Here is a 24,897-nt window from a genome sequence, read left to right as displayed (position 1 = left end):
TTGACTGCATAATCACATGGACTTTTAAATGTTTTTATTAATAAAATAATATTTGCAGAGAATCCAACAATAATTATTGTAAGTTGTATAGGGCATATTCAAAATTAGTTTCAGTTCGTCCCAGTGGGGTATAAAAGCTCAATAACCATAAGACTTATATTTGAGGATTAGATAAAAATAAATTATGTTTAGTGGGGATTTTATTTCAATAATAGAAATATTAGACGACATACAACGGTAGACCTTAAGGAAAACTAGTAAGAAATTAATTGAGCGTTATAATTTACAGGCTGACTGGCTTTAAATTGATATTTTGATTTATGCGTACCGCCCCCCAGTGGCTCAGCTGACTTACAACGCTAAAAACCTGGTTTTGATACTCGTGGTGGGCAGAGCACAGATAGCCCATTGTGTAGCTTTGTGCTTAATTTAAAACAACAAACAACAACATTATACGTACCTTAATGTCGATTGTTATTAAGCACTAAAGGCTATTTGTGCTTTATTCCCCACGGATATTGAAACCCATTTTTTTAACCGTAAAAATTCGTAGATACAATACTGTGCCACTGGTGTGATATAGGTACCATGCACACACTAAAACTCGGTGGTTTTAATCCTTCAAACTGTCATTGCACTTTTGGTTATTAAACAAAATTTGAACATACGTCTAAAAATGTCGATTTAATTTTGATAATAATATTTATATACGGCACAAGCGTTTCTTTACAGTGAATAATTATTCGTAACAATTTATTTAATAATATACTTCTTTTATTTGGTAGGATTTAGTGAGAAAAATTATTTACTGCACTGAATCCTAATAATTGGTAAATTATCGTTGCTTTATATGTGGGTTTTTTTTTGTTGTTTTTATATTTTCAAAACTGTTGCCACTTCGGTGATTTAGTTTATGGATGGTAAGTTATATGGCGAAACGTCTGTTTGTGTTTTCTTATAGCAAAGCCACATCGGGCTATGTGCTCTGTCTACCGAGGGGAATCGAATCTCTGATTATAGTATTGTAAATTCGTAGACTTACTGCTGTCCCATCTGTTTATTTTGAAAACATGGAGGAAAAAGGAGTTTGCATGAGTTTGTACTATAATATCCCTTTTGTTCTGAAAATTTTCGAAGTTCCTGGTTAAATATTTGTAGCATGTGTATACAAATCAGAATAATTCTAATATGGAAAAATAAACTGGAAAAGCAAAGCATAAATGATGTAATATGCCATTTAAAAATGATTTTTTCCAAAAAACTACTAATTATCAAAGTTTAAAAAAGTACGTTTTTAAACAATACACACACACGCGCATACATATAATTAAAAATTTTCACTTGTAATAACTGTTTATATATTATACAATAACATGCACATATGTAAAGCACAGCAACCTTCATTCTACTCACTTACATTAAAAATGTACCACATCATGACTAACATCATACATTTACCGAGGACGTAGAAACTGTACATAAAATACTTAAATGTTTGAACATTTAATTTAATAATGACATTTTCAATATTTTAAAGACATTTTCATAAACACATTTAAGATACAAATGATAAAAGTCTGTACATTTAAGAATATGGCAAATGGAACTGATAAACTTTAGGAGCTGATTTAGATACATAAATACATATGTTATATACACTGGTATTGAAATTTATTAGCTCATACTCTTGAACTAATAAAAATTTCGCCATATCTTTTTAATGATCCAATTTGAAGAGTTTTAGGCTCAAAATTACTACTAGTAACCACTTGTTTTTTGTTCTTTTCTGACAAAATGTCATTTTGTTTATTTTTGTTCCCATTTAGTGTGTAATTTTCTATCTGTTCCTCTACAGATCTTAAGATCGCTGAGGGTGGTCTATTACGGAAAGGAGTCTTATTTTCTGGAGCACGCAGTGATCTATGGTGAGGCATGGCATATCTTAGTTTTTCCCAAAACCATTTCTCCCCCCACACAAGGTATGTCTTTGTTGACAACAAGTACTGAAGGTCTTTGTCAAAGGTGTCTTTAGGAGGTAGTTCTCCTTTAACCACAACAATAAGTCGATCGACTTTATCTTCCAACATCTGGTAGTAAGCAGTATGAAATTCTATCTGAAACCACACACTTTCCAAGAAGTCTTTGGAGATAATCAAGATTGTCCTTTTGCTGTTCTGAACAGAGTTTACTATATTCCAGCTGATAGCATTTCCAGCTAACCAATCACGATCATGAATACAAACCTTAAAAAGTGGTTCATTGGTTTCTAATTCTTTCAAAATACTGAAAGCAGTCTCTCTGTCTGAGCTGCTATATGAAATGAAAGCGTCAAAAATCTTGTCTTCGTCTAGTTCTTCTTCAGTGAAGAAACACGTGAAAACGTTATATAAATGAATGTACACATATGCAATAACAGTTTGCTTATTGCGATAATATAGCACAGATACAACAAATAATAAAATTGCTAACACCACACATATAATAGAAACACTTATTAATCTTATTTTCTGTGGCCAGATAGTATGAGGACACAAAATATTATCAGGTATTTGTACAAGTAACTCTTTCCTTAATGTTCCATTGAGTTTTACTGGCTCTGAACAATAAATGTCATCTATATCTTTAATTTTATGTAAATTGTTAGTAAGCCACGATTTCAATTCTAGGGTTTCACAATTGCATTTCCATGGATTGTATCCTAAACGAAGGTCAAAATGTAGTGTTTCTTCTGTTTCTTTAAATATATCTGTTGATATGCGAGTTAGATAGTTTTTCCTCAAGGATATCACTTTAAGATTAGGAGGTAACTTCCAGTTATCAATCGAGGATATATGGTTTTCATCCAGATATACTTCAGTGAGATTTCTGTAAGCATCAGATGACAAGATATTAAGAGATGATATATTGTTTTTCTCTAAATGTAAAATATTTGTATTCTCAGGCAGGTGCAATGGTAGAGTATTCCAATACAAACCACTGCAGTTTACAATTACTGCTTTATCAAAAGCTCGAAAATAACAGTGACACACATCTGGGCAACTATTTCTTACAGGACAAATAAACTTCTCTCTTGGAACACTGACGATAGCTTCATTTGCCAGGTGTAATGGACTAACACATGGTAAGTTCTTGGCACCATGAATAATTGCAATTCTATAAACATCATTCAAATAATTTCGCAAATAATCAGCAAAACCTAACAAATAACAATCACAATGAAATGCATTATCTTGGAGGTAATAAACAGAGGATGAATCTTCAGAGTGTGAGAAATTAACCAAGTGCATTATTTTCAATTGTATATTCACATCCCTCATATCTACTGTTTTAATCTGGTTTCCTTTTAAATATATGCTTGCAAAGTTAGAAAATACAATTGGAATTCTAAAGAACGTAATTTGGTTATTATCCAGATGCAACTCTTTTAGATTCGTTACTAAATTCCAATTCATACTAATAAATTCCGTTAAATTGTTGTTAGATAAATCAAGCTTCTTAAGCTTTACAGGTTTACCAAAAAGATCAACTTTAGCTTGTGATATTATTTGATTACCTGAAAGAATTAAAGTTTCCAAAGTTTGCATATTTCTGAACAGTGTATTATTCAGTTCTGTTAGAAAGTTAGACCCAAGATTAATTTCTCTGATATTAACAAAATTTTGAAATATATCTGGTGACAATCTTTCAATATTGTTCTTGTACAAATTAAGCTTTTGTAGATTAACTTGGTAATCAAATAACCCATTGGGTAAAGATGTGAGATCATTATATGGCATTTCCAAAGTATGCAACTTTCTGTTATTATGGAATATTTCAACAGGAAGAGAAGTAAGCCTGTTATTATGCAGTTGTAGTTGTACCAAATTTGGTGCTTCTGAAAAGAAAGAACTGGAAAAGTTTGTTAAGTTGCAGTGATTAATTGCTAATATTTTTAGATTTGTCAGTCCTCTAAAGAGATCACTGGGAAGACTCCTAAAAGTTGGGTTTGAACTAAGATCCAGCTCCTCAAGAGCTAAATTGTTTGTAAACAGTTCACTTGGTAATGTTTCAAGTTTATTCTTGGACAAACCTAAACTTTTAAGATTAAGAAGACCTGAAAATACATCCCCTGGTAATTTTGTAAACTCATTTCCAAATAACTCTAAAATTACAAGTGATTCAAGATTGCCAAATATATCTTTAGAAAGAGTACTAAGCTTATTTTTGTACAAATATATCCGTTTTAACTTAGGAAGATTTCTGAACAGTCCTGCTGGTAACTTAGACAGCTTATTGGCACCAAGCTCCAAGTTTTCCAAATTCCTTAATGGTTGAAGTACACTTTCTGGTAGAGTTTCTAATTCATTATCAGAGAGATGTAGTGATTCAATATTTGTTAGATACTGAAAAACATCTTCTGGTACAACAGAAATTTTATTTTTTGCCAGATTCAAAAGCTTTAATGATGCAAGTTCTTTAAAGAGAGAGGCAGTCAACTGCAAATTACCATTTCGACTTTCAAACTTAAGTTTTCTTACTGTCAACCCAGATAAAAATCATTGAAACTCACATTTGGTAATGGACATCCACTAAAAACGAAATAATCAATATCTGTTATATCAAGCTGTTTAAGCATTCCTGGCTTGTAAGGGGCACTGCTGTTACACTCAACTTTCAGTCTCTTTCGAAACTTGTATTCAATTGCATAAGCATGTGGAACTATGCCAGATTGAGAATCTGTTCTGTTTAGTAAGCATTGTAAGGTATTTCCTCCAATAATATCAGAACAAAATACTATTTCACAAACTGGATCAAAATTCGTTGGACAGTTAAATCCATTTGAGAAACGAAGAGCTCCCAGAAGCAAAAGATATATGAGGAAACTGATATTTTTCTCCTGTCTTTCAGACATTCTGGCAAAACCTGAAACATAAAGTGATTTTATAAGTAAATTAACAGTCCAGTAATGAAATAATTATGGAATTATTAAGAAAACAGAAATAACTAAACAGAAATTTAGAAGGAACTCCATCTTAAAAAGTGACACAAGTCACATGTAAACAATCTGCTTCCATAACATATCCATTAAGCAGTCACAGACCTTAAGTAGCTGAATAATGAAATAGGTATTTTATTATTCAACACAGTGATGTATCAGTTAATTCAAGTTGCCTAGGAATTTCTGCCCAATGGATTGTTGAAATGATTGCTGGGAAACTGTCATCCTTGTATGCTAGATAGAAAGGTTGTGTGAAGAAGTGGTGTGTTATTGACATGACAGTCTAATAATGGAACCTTCTGCAATGGAAATTAGGTTGTAAAACTATTGTCAAGATGTTCAACTTTCAGACAAAGCATGACCAGATGTGGTAAAACTTCCAAATTATTTTAATATAATACACTCACCCTCTAAATTAGCGATAATGCACATATTACATACATATTGTCTTAGTAACAGAATATTTTGTTTTAAAAGCTTAATATTTGAAACAAATGAAAAATGCAATGTTGTGTATGTTTCAATACAGTTTCACAATGATTTTCATTAAATACTCAACCTTTCTATTCCCAGTTTTTTTTTCCTCCTTAGGTATATTTTACTTTTAGTATGACAAAAATCATTTAATATTCATATGGAATAAAACCCTTGTTTTCATTTTACATCTATAAAGAGTTATCTATTTGACTAACTATATTAGACAATTTTAATTGTGTCACAAATAATATCAGGTTCATAAAGGTCAATATAAAATAAGAAAAAAGAGACGATTTATTTTTTAAACAAAATTTTAGTTCTTTCATAATACTCAAAATAAATTTTAATAAACTCCAATACTTATTCTTAATATGATTTGATTAAATACATATAACTAGGGTGCCAATACCACTGAACGTTTATGAATCACAAATAGACTTTTTAAAGTTGTTTTAGCTTAATATAACTTTTCTGAATTAAATCCTATGTTTAAAACAACCTAATTTATTTGACCCAAGTTCTACATACTATAGTGTAGGTGATTGAGATATTTCTAGTTTGTTGAATTATGTTTTAATTACGTTTATTCCCGTGCTATTTCAACACAACTTCATGCCAACTTCAACATCTTCATTTAATGATAATTTTGTTTTTATTTCAACTTTAATGTTTTAGTACAACGTTACTTCTATGACCTGTTTTATAAGCTTACATAAGTGTGTTTTCTAATTTTATGTAAACATATAACATAAGTGAAACAAATTGTTTCTTCACTGATGTACTCAACACAAACCAGTTTTTAGTATTTTTAACGTGATACCAGGTTGTTGAAATATACTATTTTGTGTATGCATAACTACACACTAAAGTGTCTAAGAAAACCAATTATAAGACTTGTTTTAGAACTATTTTTTGTAGGGTGTCCTACAGACCTACTTTGAAGTTCCGCCTCAGGTTATACGAACTTTTTGCCAGGTTGTCTTCATGCGGTGATTATCTTTCAAGTAAATAAATGGTGGTGTTCCACTTACAACCTACGAAAATAATGTTATTCTTTGTAATTCTGATGAATACTAACCGTAAATAATTTCAATAAATCAAATATTATACCTAGAGTAAAATCCTATATTTTAATTACGTGAATGTGAAAGAACGTTCTAACATGTCTTAAAGCGTCGTCACACAGACAAATAAGGTTTTCGTTCCATAATTTTCGCACAAAACCATTCGAAGCTACTTACATGACTTACTGTCCATAATTTTCCACAAGAAAGAAAACACTAACTGAATCATACATTCACACACAATAACTCTGAAATTTTAATTTAATTACCCATACCTTTCACTTTTCATGTTATCCCTAGGAATATCTCAAACATCTCTACTCGAAATACCAAGTGACAGACTGTATTTCATACACATTAGTAAGGTATAGAAGGATGTTCGTTACGGATAATCAAAGTTTTCAAATCAAAGTACATGTGAAGACGTCACATATTTTAAAAGCCGACATTTATTTTAATATCATCATCACTCAGAAAATTATGCTTTGGTGTATAATACAAAATGTATTTTTAATATACAAACACCGAAAAAGAAATCAGAACGTTAACTTAAAACAAACGTTTGTCAGACGTATATAACTTTTCTACGCCACCCTTAGCTGCTCACTAATTTGTAAACAACAATAAATGTGTGATTTTTACTGCAGTTTCAGTTTAGTAACTGTAGCATTTTACACAGTTAAACCCTATCATCTTTCACTCTTTTGTAAGCAGTAACGAATGTGGGGTATCTACGCTGTTTTGATTTATCGATTGTATCACTTTCTATAATGAAAAGTATTTGTTTTGAATTTCGAGCAAATCTACACGAAGGCATTCTGCCATAGCCGTCCCTAATTTAGTAGTGTAAAACTAGAGGGAATGCAACCAGTCATCACCATCCACCGCCAACTATTGGGCTACTCTTTTACCAACGAATAGTGGGATTGACCGTCACTCATAACGCTTCCACAGCTGAAAGAGCGAGCATGTTTGGTGCGAGCGGGATCCGAACCCGCGACTCTCGGATTGCGAGTCGAGTGCCTTAACCACCTGGCCATACTGGGCTTAATAAAAAGTAACTGCCAGTAAATGAAATATTCTTTAGTTTTTATGTGGGGTCGATCATATCAAATAGTTAATTATATTTCAGCTTTGAAATTACAAGTATATATTAATAGATAGAAATATATTGAGAATATCAACCTCACATCTTAAAGAAATTAAAATTTACCAATTGAATTTGTGTGGTCGTTTTTTCTGTAGCAAAGAATCCATGAGAAGTTATTTGCCGTTTCGCCCAAGGGTAATCGAACCCCTAATTTTAGTGTTATAAATCCGAAGACTTACCGTTTTCCCAACTGGTGAACACCAAATGAGAGCTTTAGTTTTAACGTGTATCAGATTTGCCAGTTACAAGAAATTTTCCTCCGACTCTTAGGCTGTTTTGTCTGACTCAATAGTGTGCCTTGACCGTCACTGTTAAAACATACTCACAGCCTTTAAGTACGGAACGAGCTTTTGACGCAAACCTTTGATAACTGTTTGTTTGAATTTCGCGCAAAAGTACATGAGGGCTTCTGCGCTAGCCGTCCCTAATATAGCAGGGTGAGAAAAGAGAGAAGGCACTTAGTTATCACCACCCACTACTAATTCTTGGACTACTCTTTTACCAACGAATAGTAGAACTGACTTTAACATTATAATGCCCTCATGGCTGAAAGGGCGAGCATGTTTGGTGTGATGATTATTCGAACCCACGACCCTAACCACCTGGCCATGCCGGGCCACCACTGATATTCTGGTTTACAGTTCAGGCACGCTTACCTGAACAGGCTATGGCCTGTCTTTCAGAAGTTTGTTTTTTTAAGTCCAATATGTAGGCTTAGTTAAAGTGTTGCGTTTTACAAGCAAATACCACTACTGTTAACGATACATATATATATATATATCACAAGAGGATAAAAACAAAAGAAACTAAAAACTAACGTTTAATATATAATTCACAATATATGAAACATTATCAATCAGCGCTTACATTTAATTAAGTAACGAAACTGAAGAAAACTGTGGTGTGTTTGTGAAGGGATCGAACCGCTCGTACAAAACCTATAAACGTAAAGTAAAGGTTCCCTTTTAAGTCACACATTTCTACAGAACTACTCCTCAAAACACCTATATTTGTCATTTTTTTATCTTATGCCTATATGAACGTGCGCGCGTGTGTAGTGTGTTTTCTTATAGCAAAGCCAGATCGGGCAATCTGCAGAATCGGTGGACTCGAACCCATGATTTTAGCGTTGTAAATCCGTAGACTTACCTATATGAACGCAGGAATAAGTTAAATTGTAATAGCTCAAATATGAAGGAAAAATACACAGTTTCCAACGTTTTTTAATACATCGTTATATGTTCGAAATTCTCCTCCCCTTTCGGTATTGTACTATGAAGTCCTTACAAGTCAGAATAAGTATTCTGACTATGTAATCCACATTTGCAGCTTTTATTGATAACATATTGCTATCATATTCTAAGTTCATGTCCTCAGTTTTGAAATTAACATTCGTTTGTAAAATGAGCATCCTGACTATGTAATCCACATTTCCAGCTTTTATTGATAACATATTGCTATTATATTCTAAGTTCATGTCCTTCGTTTTGAAATTAACATTCGTTTGTAAAATAATTTATGTGATTTACAATGTATAATCCACCATTCACTTCATGTGTCAGCAACATTTCAATAATAGATTTTCATATTTAGAAAAAGTAAACTAAATACAAACGTTGAAACAGTTATGTGTATAAATATTAAATCTTACGTTATTAAATATTAAATCATTATTATATTATCCGTGTAGATGCATCTGTACGACAGACTAAACGTTTTCATCTTATTACTTTTATCCTGGCTTCTCGAATCTAGTAAATAACACTACAGCTGAGCAATGAAAAGCTAATTTTTTAGGATTGTGATGTTTACATGGTCTTTTGTGGTAGGAACAATGTTCATACGAAAATACGTTACAGCATGAAAACCACAAGACATTCGCTCTATCTACAGCAAATAAGGTCTTCGCCCAATATCAGTGCTCATCAGAAGTTTAAAAAAAAACACAGTAAGGCGTCGTTTGTTTGTATTTAAGCACAAAAACACATGATAAGCTATATATACTCTGCTCACCACGTGGATCGAAACGCGATTTATAGTGTAATAAGTTATTAGACCAACCATTTAGCAGGAGCATAAGACGTCAAGATAGCTGAAATTTAAAACGAATTACTGTGAATTATTTTTGATTTTATTCCCCTATAAAAATTTTCTTAATAGTACGAAACAAAAACGAATTTTAAAGTACTCAAAAAATATTTTTAGTTAACACTTTTGCGACCTCATCCACACATTCCCTGGTATCCCCAAATGGAAGACCAATGTTCTAATTGAAATAACATTGAGAAAGTAGTTTGTGAAAGCATACCATTAATTATTATAAAATTATTGTGATGAAAAAACCTGTAAAACTAATTCGGAAGTTTAGCAACTTGTTTATCTTTTTATATTAAATATTTAATACGAATACAATTAAACCGATATGCTTGGTATGCAAGACAAAAACTACTCAAAGTTTAAAGTGCCAAAACAGAGAGAAATTATTATATACTTCTATGCGTGTTTATCTGTTTCCTAATAGCAAAATTACATCGGGCTATCTACTGAGCCCACCGAGAAGAATCGAACTCCTGATTTTAGCGTTGTAAATCCTTAGACTTACCGTTGTACTAGTCGGGGGGCTTATTATGTACTTCTATGAAATATCATACTGGTTAGCTCTGTTGAGCCACCGGTACAATAACACTATGTAACACATTTTGTTCCTAGATATAATGTGTTATTTCTTAATTGTTTATGTTGTAAAAGTAAAGCAAATGGCCATTATTCCCTTCAAACTTTGCTTTTGTGACCTGGATAATGAAATTTAGAAATGAATCTATTTTCTATGTAAAAATGGGCAAATTTGTACATTTTCATTTACATAAGGTTTGATTGTTTGTTTTGTAATTTCGCACAAAGCTACTCGAGGGCTATCTGTGCTAGCCGTCCCTAATTTAGCAGTGTAAGACTAGAGGGAAGGCAGCTAGTCATCACCACCCACCGCCAACTCTTGGGCTACTCTTTACCAACGAATAGTGGGATTGACCGTCACATTATACACCCCCACGGCTGGGAGGGCGAGCATGTTTAGCGCGACGCGGGCGCGAACCCGCGACCCTCGGATTACGAGTCGCACGCCTTACGCGCTAGGCCATGCCGGGCCCATAAGGTTTGAAGAAAACAACATGTGAATCAAGATTTACATGTATTTATACTAAAGTTATACAAAAATGAACAAAAGAGTTTAGAAGTGAGCAGTTTTTCGAGATTTGCGACTGTAATGTAAATCATTTTCACGTATTAGCCCCCCAAATATAGTCTCTCATCATGTTTTCGTTACACGCTCCTTGGTAGCGGCGTTCAAAGTCCAGTATATCTTGGTGGAAGCGCTCGCCTTGCTCCTCTGAGTATGCTCCCATGTTCTCCTTGAATTTATCAAGAAGAACGTCAAGGATATGGACTTTCAGGGACATTCTGCAGCCCATTTAGCCGTACTTCTTCACCAGAGCCTTAACCAGTTCCACATAATTTTTGGCCTTGTGATTGCCAAAGAAGCCCCGAACCACTGCGACAAAGCTGCCCCAATCTTTTTTCTTCCTTCCTACTGAGCTTCTTGGGGAATTCTGTGCACTCTAGGATCTTCTTTATTTGTGGACCAACGAAGAAACCAGCTTTCACCTTTGCTTCAAACAGCTTAGGGAAGAAGTCTCGAAGGTACTCGAAGGCTACAGACTCCTTATCAAGAGCTGTTACAAACTGTTTCATAAGACTCAATTTTATGTGCAATGGTGGCAACAACACCTTCAGAAGAACCACTAGTGGCTCACACTTGACATTGTGCCTCTCCACAGAGAATTAAATCCGTTGTGGCAAGTGCTTCCTGTTGTAGTACGCTGCGGTGTCCCTGCTGTCCCAAAGGCAAAGATAACAGGGAAACTTGGTAAAGCCTCTTTGGAGACCCATCAGGAATGCCATCATTTTTAAGTCTCCGATAACCTCCCAGCCATACTCATCATACTTCAAGGCTTCTAGTAAGATCTTGATGCTGTTGTATTTCTCTTTGAGGTGCACTGAACCAGGGGAAGAGGCGGATGCTTATTCCAGTTATGGAGCAGCACAGCTTTGAGGCTTCTGGATGAGTTATCAATGAAGAGGCGCCACTCGTTCGGGTTACAGGCAATTCCAGTTGCCTCGCACAGACCGGATACATTATGGCAGAAGCAAAGCTCATCTTGCTGAGTGAAGTTCTACAACATTCTAGAAAGTTCTTGAAAATTCTTGTAAGTTCGAGAAAATTCTCTATCAGCTACTTAGCACTGAATCTACCTGAAATGTTCTGGAAAATAGGTAAATTTGAAAATTTTATTACCCAGGTCACAAAAGCAAAGTTTGAAGAGAAAAGTAGGTTTTTATCTATTTACTTTAGGCATAAGCAATTGGAAAATAATACTTTCTGCGTAGGAACAAGAAAAAGTAAAAAATTTGTTACATAGTGTAATGGAAGCAACAATGGTGACATGAAAATAGAATTAGCTCAATATTTGCAACAACACTAAATCACTTTCCAAACATGTTCAACCTGTTTTGATGGTTTGTCGTAAGTTCTTCACAGTCTTAGGAGGATACGAGGTTTATGTAATGTAACAGTGTTGAGGACATAGGATACATTCCTGGATTTAATATACTTATACACTCTGGACATTGCAGTTCTTTTATGTTTGAAACCTTTTGATCGAGGGTAAGTTTGTGACTTTCACGAAGTCAAACTGTTCAAGCTCTCTAACACTGATTCAGACTGTATATATTTTTTACATTTTTTTTCGATGAGAGTTTACGACAGATTTACACTTAGACGTTTCTTGGAGAACAGATTTCGAAATGAAATATTACCAGTTTAGTCATGCTAATGTCACAAGAAATTTGTAATATATATATATTGGATATTATTTATAGATGAAGTTATTAGAGGTTTCGAACAATACAACATTTGCACTTATCGATTCATATCTAGTATTGCAGAGGAATCTTAATTTGAAAATGACCTCCTCATTTGTGCCAAGATTTTGGCGAAAGTCCATTGCATTTTGCGAAGTGCTTTAGCTAGAGATGACCTGCTTTCAGTATTAAACTAGTCAGTATAGAATAAAATGTTCTTCGAAGGTTATGCTTACCCTCGTCTCAGTTGCAAGTGCCAGGTTAGACAGTGTTGTATTTGCATGAAATACGAGCATTATGGATGCAGTCACAATACAGTTCTGTTGAAATTAAATAGGGCGCAGAGCGCTCGTCCAAAAACTTCAGAAGCCGGTCAAAATGAGAGCACGGAAACTTCAAAGCAGAAGGAATGCTAAGAATAAGACACTTTATTCTTCAAACTGTAACCACTATCACTATCTTGGATCGTTCAGTGGTTAATAAATATGTTGTCAGGGTAACAGTGTAACTCGTGTTACCAGAAGTTTAGGTAAAATTTATATCTCGTCACCAAAAATGTACTGATGAAATAAATGTCGTCACCAAAAGTTGCAGTTCAAACTTCGTTGCTAGAGTAATGTGTGTTTTCTTATAGCAAAGCCGCATCGGGCTATCTGCTGATGCTAGAATAATAAAGACGCTAAAAATCTTGATTTCTTTTGTCGTATTATTAATTCTGCTTGTATTGAATGCATTCTTCATGAAAAACCATATTTATTGTCTGTCTCTTTATGAGCGTTTAGGAACTTGAATGTGCGTGGAGCACGTCAATAATATTTTGAAATTTAAGCAAACAGTTGTTAAACGTTAAAGTTGTGTCACTGACTGATTATCTTTTGCAACAGCTATGTCATATGAAAGTTCATCACTGACATGTTTGTAAAAGAAAATGTTAAAAAGCCGGAACCAAACTCAATGTATACAGATTAACTACAATGAAAAATGAAACGAATAGTACTTAAATAATATTATGTTCCTTTTAAAGTGGTATCTGGAATAATTCCAAGTTTAAAATACGTGTTAGTAAGTATTCCGTGTTTACAATCGTCTATTTCTTTTAATATCAAAAGTGATTACTAAAGCGCGTCTACCTTTCTTTATTGATGGAAGTAGAAATTTCGTGATGCAGGCCTTCAAATGTGAGGTAACTCTGCTTGGACATTACAGAAATAGTTGGGTTGATTCTGTAATCCTCAAGTTGTTTCCAATCGTAAGGGATATTTGTCATTTGAGAAGAAGCTACGTCAATTATTTTTGTACGATTTGGCTAAGTAGGTTGTTTTAACGCAGAGCTACATAGTAGACTATTTCAGTTTGTCAACAACGAGTAATCGAGTTATCGAACCACTGTATTATACCGTTATAACCCATTATAATTCAGCTGATCCACCAAGAGAAATGGTTATGCAAAAAAATGACATTTTGCATAATTTAACTTTTTGATCAAAATTATATATTACGACCTTTTAAAGGGAATTCCCATTAAAAATAATACTGGCGATTATCCAACTAAAGTTTCTCTAAAAAAAGTAAAACAGAACCATGGGATCGATTAAACTGAGAAAGTTGTAATTTACAGCTGTATAACTTTTTAAAGTAAGAAGTTTTGTGATATTACTATCAGTGCTTGAAAATCCTGTTTAATTTAGCATTAATGAAACCAGAATATTTATTATACAATTCACATCTAACTAAATGTTTTCCCTTTATCTTCTATCAGCATGTTTACCATAAGTCCTCAGGAAATTCTGTTACTCGAAAATATAAAAATGTGGAAAACGTGATAACTGTTTGTTTCGTAGGCAAATAGAAAAGTACCTTCATTTCTAGATGGCAAATTGTAATACTTCCGGTGAGATAGCAATAAGATTACTGACTTACAAAACTAAGTTTCGATTCCCTCAGTGGATACAGTAGATGACCCAATGTGGTTTTGCCCTAACATAAACAACAAAATGTACTGAATATAATCTTCCCTTTTTTAGTGAACACCAGTGATTTGTATTTTGAAGAACAACAAACTTGGACCTCTAAATTATATCCGTAAGACAGGTTCGTTTTGTCTCATCAGCACGATAACTTAATTTTTTTTTCATCTTAAAAAAACAAAGAAAGTTCAACACATTCCAAATGTCATTTAAAGGACAGAACAAGCCATGTAATGTAAATCGTAAAAACAAACTAAAATTTACATAAAATGTTAACGATATGTATAATATAATGTTAACAACATTTACTTTACAAAAAACAAAAAAGCATCAGTGTAAAAACATTACACGGTTGAAGTCATTTGCAGTGGTTACTATACTGCGATCCACAATGTGATCTCAGGGGGATTTTAACTTATGTAAAAATATTTCATTTAAAATATTTCTGACAGCTTATAAAACAATGTTATCAGCAAGCTTTATTTGATGCAGAAACTTATGGGTGAAAGTAAAGAAAAAAAAAGTAATGCGTCAACCACACTGTACACGTATATACAGTGCTGACGAAGCCTTCCGCCAAATAACATGGATCATCAGACAAGCTTAGATACTATGCACAAGAGCTGTAATGATTACCCGAATAATTAAGCCCGATATAATTTCACACAGAAATCCATTTTAAAATCATAAAATCACCAATAATTTCTACAGAGGGATATAATTATTTTTTAGTAAGATTGTTTACTCCAGAACACAAAAAAATGATTAAATATCCAATTATATTGAGTAATTGGAAGTCTTTACGTGTTACGTGACTTACGACAGGTGTGCATCGTACACGTTGAATTACATTTTTTAAAAGTTATTCACATAATACAATATAAACAAGCTCATTTTTTTGATCCGTGAATGGGTCAAAGGACCACAGGACAACGAGAGAAGACTGCATTAGTAATTATGAAGCATTACGAATGAAAGTAGAAAATAATATAATAACTTTTCAAATACTATGTTTGTAGTTAGGATGACTATATCCAGTGCTGATGAAGTATTTCGTTCAACACTAGGACTCGTCACGCCGGCTGAAATACGACAAACATATAGTAGTTTTTGTGTTTGAGATTTTTGTTGTCAAATAACAAATAGCAACCATGCAAAAGTATCTCAAGTGGTTATTATTTAAAATTGATATCAAATTATTAGATATTAGTCTTCAGCCAAGGTGTCTCAGGTCTTAGGAGACATCAAGCTAATTAAGTGATTACACGTGGACCCCAGTGATTCAGCGATATATCTGTGTACTTATAACGCTAAAAACCAGGTTGTGGTACTCGAAGTGGGAGCAGCACAGATGACCCATTGTGTAGATTTATGCTTAACTGCAAACAAACAAACAGATTATACATGACAATACTGTTGATATTAATTAATATATGTAAAATAAGGGTAAAATAATTCAGTTTTTCACTTATCCATAGTGTTAAGTATTATAATTTATCTCGGACGAGTCTCCCATTTATTACGTTACGTCTTAGGATTTCAAATAGCCGAAAATTTTAGTTTTAATTTATTGAATACCAATATGTATTAAATTTCCAATAATTTCCAACAAGATTGATACACACTATTTTCTTTCTTAACCTAATATATTTTAATGTAAAACAACAATACAATTTCTAATAATTGTTATTACAAATAACGATTTATGTACAACAGCTTTACAAACTTACAGAAAATACTGATTTTTATATCTGGAACTTAATCTTTTATCGATGGCTTATGAAGAGCGAAATAACTGTACGTTGATACACAGCTACGCTTTACTCGATGGGAATGCTAGCTAGCTCTTTTCTTGTCTAGTCTCAGATAAGTACCTCACATTTGAAATTATGAAATGTCTTCGTGGAAATACTGACATCTGAAGTTAATTTTTTGAAGTTGAACGGTTCATAATGTTCGAAATCATTAAGGTTCCTGTTCAAATATCTATGGTTTTTCGATTAATAGCGTTTGCCACAATTATTGCTTCCGAGGTTTGTAGTATATTGGCTGTAGCAGATCAATAATATTAAACTGTCTCTTCGCGTGTTGCGCTTTATAAACTTTAAGACAAAGTTCTTGAAAATTCAGCTGGCCCAAAAGCACTGGTATTTTACATACACACATCGTACATTTTTTATTCTTACGCTCGAGAATCTTCAACAAATTTAGAGAACAGGAGGGATTTTTTGCAATACACATTTAACGATATACATCATATGCATGCTTAAATATATATTCAACTGAAACAAACATAGATATTAAAATAAATGTGTAACAGCAAATCAGGTACAATAGGAAATAATTTAAAAATAATAACAAATAAAGGCTTACTTTTTATGAAGCATTTTAGCCTTAAATGACAAAGTAAAATAGTAACCAATCTAAAAATATTTTACGAGTTTGTTTAAATACGTATACCACTACTCGGTTAGTTGGTCTTCTTACAAAAATATCATACCCGATTATTAAGAGTTTTCAAATACGAAACAGTTGATACACAGATATGTGAGACAAACCTCACTAATCCCCTCTAGTATAGCGTTAAACCTACGGATTTACAACGCTAAAATTAGGAGTTCGATTCCCCGCTGTGGACACAGCAGATAGCTCAATATGGCTTTGCTAAAAGAAAAGCACACACAATCTTTACTAGATAGCAGCTGATCAATACATTTAAAGGCTCTGCGGATGTGTAAATTAGTAAGTATCCTTATGTATTTAATTATATGATTTGCAAAGTGGATACACTGATCATGGAAATAACATATGTGATGTCGTAATTTGATTAGAGTGTAATCTTATTCTAAAATAATTATTTCAACCATTCTGATGCTGTATAAACAATTAGTAATTACTTTACGTAACTAATCACCATGACGTAAATGTAACAGCCTGGATCAAAAGATATTAGATTTCAAGATTACCCAGAATTAAAAATAAAAGGTTATCTTTAGAAAATGCCCAGGTTATAGGGTTTGTACTTTTTGGTTAAATTGATTTTTGAGCCCATCTGTTCTCCTAAAATCATGAAACGATTTCAAACTTTATTAGTCAAGAAGTGCAGAAGAAGTAATACCATACTTTTTCATTTTTCTCGTTTATAAACAATAAAGCAAACTAGTGACATGCGTTCTGTCCTCCTGTGGACCAGTGGTAACTATAGACTTATGTGCTAGAACCCAGGGTTGAATTTCTCGTGATAGAGTACAGATGGCCAATCGTATAGCTATATGCTAAAGCAATCAAGCAAAACAATATACATTATCATTTCGTTATAATACTTTTCACAAACTTAATTAAAACTTTTAGCAACGTTGAACATCTTTTTTATCGCACCTTAAATATTCCTTTACATTTCAGTCTCACAATTTATAATATAATTCGTAAAATCTGCCATTTATATTTAATTAGCTGGCAGTCCCAGTTTAAATTATATAACTTCACACACATCTTTGGTTGTTGCGCTCTAAGTAAAATTAATCAAACCCATTTTCTTTCAAGTTTTATAATTATGTTACATCAATAATAATTTGAAATGAAATCCAAATGTAAGCATGCTAATAAAAATGTATCAAACTCAAATTAACCAAATTACTTGCACCTTATATAGTTTGTTATTTCCATAATGCCTTTCAAGTGCTCTGCGGTAAATATGAAGGCTTACCACGCTTAAATTCATGTTTTAATATCCATGGTAGGCAGAGCACCGATAACTTATCGTGTAGCATTGCGCTTAGCAACAACCATATCAAACCTGCATGATTTGCTAACGAACACAAGTTGCAAACATTAGAAAATTTATAGCTTTTATTTCTAAGTTTATAAGAGTTTATATATTTTGATCTACTCAGTTACAATATAGTTCTGAGAATTTTCAATTTTGGTATTTATATAAACACACACGAAGAAAGTTTTATGCACTACTCAAGTTTTATTTGTGATATTTCTACATTCGAGAATAATAAATGGCTTTCCAGTGATTTTTCCAAGTTATGCATATACTTCCACACACATATTTGCAAGTAAAGGCAGGTGAAGTAACCTTAAAATATTTACGTTTGTTTGAGAAAGAGGGAGTTAATATGCAAAATACTGCCATAGGTGATAAATTTACTACCATTAAATTTGAGAAACACAAGTAAGAGCAACTTGGTTAACACAATACGCACTCCTGCGCAAAAATGTATTTTAAATGACTTTATTCAAGTTATAAATAAATAACCTCCTTGCATTTGGCTATATAGAACTGTAATCATGTATTACAAATCAAATATGGAATAGTTATCTTACAAGTTATAGTCTGTTTTACGACAATATCATATTGTAATCCCAAAATCTTAGGTACTGTTATATGTTATTTTGTTTCCACACCGGGAATCATTGCTTTGACCAATAACATTGCTAACAAATGTGAATTAACTTTATACGATATGTCTAGAACTAACTGAAAAATCTGGATGGATTTTAGCTGATGAAAAGTGATTATTTTCATTTTTCGTACTCGAAAGGTATCTTAATATGGTAATCTATATTGTACTATAGAAGCCAAACCTTTTAATTTGTAATCCCATTTAGGTCAAATTATGGCTTTTTTTTATGGAAATCGTTTCATAACATATATATTATTTTGCTAGCAAAAATGATAGTCATGCTAAGAAATTATCCTAATCATATCTAAGTTTAGCAAAGAGTAACGAGGTTATAATAAATCTTTTTTTAAGACCACAAAAGGTAAACATACCTGTAAAAAAACGGGTCATGAAAAAAGTATATTATGAAACAAACTTTTAGTAACTTTTAGTTCATAGTTAATCCATTAGAACGTTCAGAACGCAAAGAAGCATTTAATGGTACGACAAACTTTGTACGTAGGTTGCTGCTTGGAGTGTATCGGCCGATTCGTTCTCTTGTCACAAGATGGCCTTGTTAGTCAACTTTACAAAGAAATTCAACGTCTACTCAGTTCTGGGAACTCTCTTAGAAGAGACATTTTGAATTGAAATAGTGTTTCCCTATTTTCCCGAGAAACACTAGTACATATATTTAAAACTTTCAATTGTTAGTTAAAACATAAATGTAAGATGTAACTCCGTGAACACAACTAAGAAAATTGCCAACATTATCGGCCTATCCAGCGGACGTACCACACTACTTACAACACGGTTTACATTGCTGCCACGACTCAACCATGAAGGATGATAGTAACTCCCTGAGGTTCGAGAGGGATAAGGGAAATAAAGTTGTTTAACAAGCTAACGTGGGAATACTCACAAGGGGACCGCACCAATCACACCACGTTATATATTTGTCTTACTTGTAAGTGTTTAAAAAAAGTGTGTTTTATGTATTTTGTATTCAAAATTGTATACAGGGAGTTCTTTGAAATGAAAACAGTTAACACTGTGTAACAAAAACATAAAATCATAGTTTTTCTAAAACTAAATAGAAACCCCTAGTTACATGGGACAGCGAACTGGCACGATTTTCGTGATCTCGAAGTAAGGTGTGTTAGCGTCAAGCTCACGGATGTCAAACGTGTGCTTATTGGCTAAGATGTTTAAAAGACTAAAAGCACATACTCATGGTTCACCTCGGGGTCAAGGAGAAAAAGGCTCAACGAACGAAGTAGAGTTTTGATAGTGTAGAGCCAAAACATAGTGTCCACCCACAAGATATATGGCACGAAATTAATCATAGTTATGGTATGATGGTCCTGTTTATCATTTGACTCAAAAATGAGAGTGCCTTCAGATTATGAAATCATAGAATTTCTCATGTTTATAACTGCAAATCTAATATAATAATGATACGGAGTTGTTATTAGTTTAAAATTTCTCTTTTTTTAAGATACGTGGTTGTGATCTTTATACCTATATTAATACAATACACTCCAGTGGCACAGCGGTATGTCTGTAGACTCACGTTGCTAGAAACCGGGTTTAGATAGCTATAGTGGGCAGAGCAAAGATAGCCATTGTGTAGCTATGTGTTTAATTCTAAACACAAATAACATTTTTAAAAATAAACTAAAGAAACTGAAATGTTTATCATACAACTTTTATTATTATGTACGGCTCGGTATGACCAGGTGGTTAAGGCGCTCGACTCGTAATCTGAGGGTCAGGAGTTCGAATCCCCATCACATCAAATATGCTCACCCATTCAGCCATGTGGGCATTATTATGTGATGGTTAATCCCCGTATTCGATGGTAAAAGAATAGCCCAAGAATTGGCGGTAGGTGGTGATGACTAGCTGCCTTCCCTCTAGTTTTATACTGCTAAATTAGGGACGGCTAACACAGATGATCCTCGTGTAGCTTTTCGCAAAATACCAAACCATTATTACGTTATTGTACAGTGGTTATTGTTTATAAGCATGTGATCTTGCGTGTTATTTATGTTTTTACCTGAAACTATTACATTCCTAAAAATTTGGAGTATTGCTCAATAGAAATCATACGTGGAATGTCATAATTGTCAGTATAAATTTAATGATATTTTTTGTTAATGTTCTGGTTATGTGGCTAAAATATGTAATTAAAATATCAAAATAAGCAGTAAAGTTTCCTTTTTTTTATATTCAACATTTTAATATCAAATTTAACAACAAAATCAAGTTAGAGAGGTAAAATAAAATATTTCAAGAAAATATGAATATAATGAGATCTATTGGATAGCATCATGTAAGATTTAGAACGTAAACATGCGGTTTAAAATTATATTGATTTTATTGAATGTTTTAACATCCAACAGTTGAACTGTTTAGTAATTTTTTTTTCAAATTTAAAAATAAAATCCATTATCACATTTTATTCAAATAGGGAAATGTATTTCATGAAAGTTCTTAAAAAAGCAACAAGAATTCATCACAATAATACATAATATTACACGAGTGATTAAAGAATTAATAAAACAAATAACTTAACTAATTAATCTATCCCAAACCGGTCCGGCAGTGCCAGGTGGTTAAAACACTTGACTCGTAATCTGAGGAGCGCGGGTTCGAATCCCCATCATATCAAACATGCTTGCCCTTTCAGGCGTGGGGGTGTTGTAATATGACGGTCAATCCCACTATTCCTTGGTAAAAGAGTAACCCAAGCGTTGGTAGTGGGTGTTGATAACTACGTAGCTGCCTTCCCTCTTGTCTTACACCGCTAAAGAAGGGACGGCTAGGGTAGACAGCCCATGTGTAGATTTGTAAATTCAAAAACAAACAAACAAGCAAAGTTTGTGATTCTCAAGGAACAGAGTGAAAGTCATTTGTAATTATTATTACCCATGACCACAGTATGATGCTGTTGGCCTGTAAAAAAAAAAAAAAAAAAAAAGATTCTTACAACGTACATTGAATATTTGCTTTGGGGTCACTATTACCCATCACCACAGCGTGAGTCTATTGGCTTGTAAAACAAAAATATTCTTATGACGTACATTGAATATTTGCTTCAATGGAAAGGGCATTCATGTTGAATTGAAATACTTCAAAAGTAGTATTGTTTCTCAATAATTAAACCAAATATCGTAGCAAATTCGTCAATAAATAACTTAATAAGAAAGTGAACTAAAAACTGCAGATGGCTCTTATTTTACAATACTACACCACTAGTTGGTATCAAACAAAATAGCGTTGTTTTTATGTGCAAATTTGCGATAAAATTAAATCAGCTTATAAATAAACCAGTGAACAAAACTTCAAATAAATTTAATAAAGCGAAAAAAGATAAAAAGAAACCTACTATAAACATGATACTTATTCTGTTCCTTGTTCATGTAATTGTGGTTATATTGGTCATAGAAAACAATATTTTCCAATTACAGTAAGTGAATTTGAAGGCTACTTTCATCAAAAGTAAATCAAAAAATTGAATTTAGCATTATATGCTCACTCAACTAATCACAACATTTTTCAAACAATAAAAATTCATTGCTGTACCATAATTTTTTTTAAATACAAGTAACACAAGGCAATCGTTAGAAATATTTAAAAACAGAGAAATTGAAGTCAACTCAATATTTGAAGTCGTTTTTTATCCCGAATTACTTAGTGGATGTTGACCCTTCTAAACCGGTTTGAATCTAGACGAATAAGAGATTATGGTCATAGGTATCTATCTGCCAATAATGACCTGAGAACAGTTTTACTCCACCCTTTGAAAATGGCAAGGTTAGTTTTTTGTGTTTTTTTATTTATATTACACGTTTTTAATTCCTAAGTTTACAGTCTGTAACATTCTTTCGAATCCAATTGACTTTCTGAATGTAACTCTTATCTGGAGATAGTTCGTTACAATGAGTGAAAACATTGTAATTATTAAACTAAGAACTTGTCTACTTTAAAAGTTGCTATTATTACATTTTGAATAAAATCTTCAATCTTTTGTCCATTATTCGTTTTATTTGTTTACATATTCTGTTAACTTATATAATTTATATTAAAAGTCAAAAATTAGTATAATAAATAGAAATCATGTATATTATGAGCAGTTTATGAGCGTTTTCTAAACTCTTTAAACAAATTTACTTATAAAGTTACTTTCTCCTCTTTATATTACACTATAAAAACTCAGAAATTTTGAACGTGGCACCTTTAGCATGACACTAAAGATATTTTCCTGATATAAACAACTATTTTTTGAAGTTTCTACTTTTCACTTACCATATTCTCTTTTTAACGGTTTATCAAATGCAAGCACAATGAAGAATATTTGTTCACTGTGTGTGTGTGTTTTCTTATAGCAAAGCCACGTTGGACTATCTGCTATGTCCACCAAAAGGAATCAAACCCCTGATTTAGCGTTCTATATCCGACGACTTACCGCTCTTCGAGTAGGGTACTATTTGTTCAGACAGGTTTAAATATGTAAAAATTTTACATTATATGGGGAAGGTGCCAGTTATTTCTACTGACAAAAACTGTTTAAAATATTTTATTTTAATTATTTATTACTATACAGTTTCTTTGTGACGTTTCGATTCCAATAAGGGTACCTTTTGATTTGATGTTTACAAATAATATAACTATACCTCCACACAAATTAAGTGAAATATGAAAAGACAACAAGAGTAACTATTTCAACTAATATTTCTTGGATTTCACATGTGAAATACTACCGGTAATAACCTGTGTCAACATTTTCCTCTTTCGTACTTATGAGGAAGTGCATACGCATTAAAGGCAAAAACTTTTAGTAGTATGCACCTTATGTCACCATAACGATGAGTACAGAGATAGGCTTGGAGTTATTAAAGTACAAGGCACCTAATGACATATCGTATATAATCTAAAACATGTTTTTACATGTGATATGTGTAACTAAGCATGGCATAGGGGATTTACCCTCAGACTATTGAAAACCTTTTTCTTAATAGTACATTCGCATTCGTACCTAAGGACTGTTTTGCTCTGTTTATCTATAGTACATAAATTGAAGCTTTTGTTCATAAGCCGGAAGAACATCCAATTGGCATTCTAAAAATTGGTTTTTATTTTAAAAATATAGGGAAATTAAATGTTACAATTATTGTTTATGCAGTGAAAGAAGAAGTAAACAGTAAATGTTGTCATTAGAAGAATGGACAAGAATGTTTTAAATTCTTGTTATTATGTTTAATGTTCGCGACTTAAATACACAGAGTTGTTAAACCTTGCTTCAATTACACTAGCAAATTGTTTTAGCTTACTAATGTGGGAAACTAATCAAATAAAGCACAAACAGGATTCGTATCTAAATCTCTGTTAGTGTTCTTACTTTTAGTTTACTTGAAATAAATTCTGATCAACGCAGAGCTAATAATAGAAAAAGTATATACAGCGTATTATTTCATCTTTTATTTTCTTAAGTAAATTGGAGGCTTTTAACGCTACATTTACACGTACGAATACTATGTAAGTTTGGAGAACTATAGAGATTGAGTTCGTTATATTAAAACAATTTTGTAGCCTCATCACGTCATTACAGTCCGAGTCACCCCGTCCAGTCATACTTAATCTGCACAGGGTTTCGTAAAACGTTATTTATGCTAAAAGCACAACACTTCTTCCTGATTGCTTTCTATGAGCTCTTTAGTGTACATGGACGACAATTTTCCTGTGCCAGTTTTAACAGTCCGAAGCTGTGGAAATACATAGCCACCTTGAATGTCATGGAGTAGCATGGACATAGATTTCATTCCTCAAATGATTGAGGTATGCAACGGTTGAACAGATATATCATAGAAACATCTATTATACACGTTATTTATATCACTTTTCCAAACAAAGATTCTTCTTGACTATTTTGCGTACTATTGCCTAAGTC

The 24,897-nt window shown here is 32.8% G+C and overlaps 1 pseudogene across 1 annotated transcript; it reads right to left on the bottom strand.

Annotated features, from left to right (window-relative positions):
* Positions 1-20,021, bottom strand: LOC143236873 (uncharacterized; annotated as a pseudogene). Its single transcript, XR_013019782.1, has 3 exons — positions 19,337-20,021; positions 6,392-6,489; positions 1-4,902 (listed from the first exon to the last, which is right to left on the bottom strand). The product of XR_013019782.1 is annotated as an uncharacterized LOC143236873 (transcript).
* Between the last annotated feature and the right edge of the window lie 4,876 nt (positions 20,022-24,897).

The sequence above is a fragment of the Tachypleus tridentatus genome, chromosome 13, assembly GCF_004210375.1.
Source record: "Tachypleus tridentatus isolate NWPU-2018 chromosome 13, ASM421037v1, whole genome shotgun sequence".
NCBI lineage: Eukaryota > Metazoa > Arthropoda > Merostomata > Xiphosura > Limulidae > Tachypleus > Tachypleus tridentatus.
Note: the sequence above shows the minus strand (reverse complement) of the source record. Positions and strands in the feature narration are given on the sequence as shown.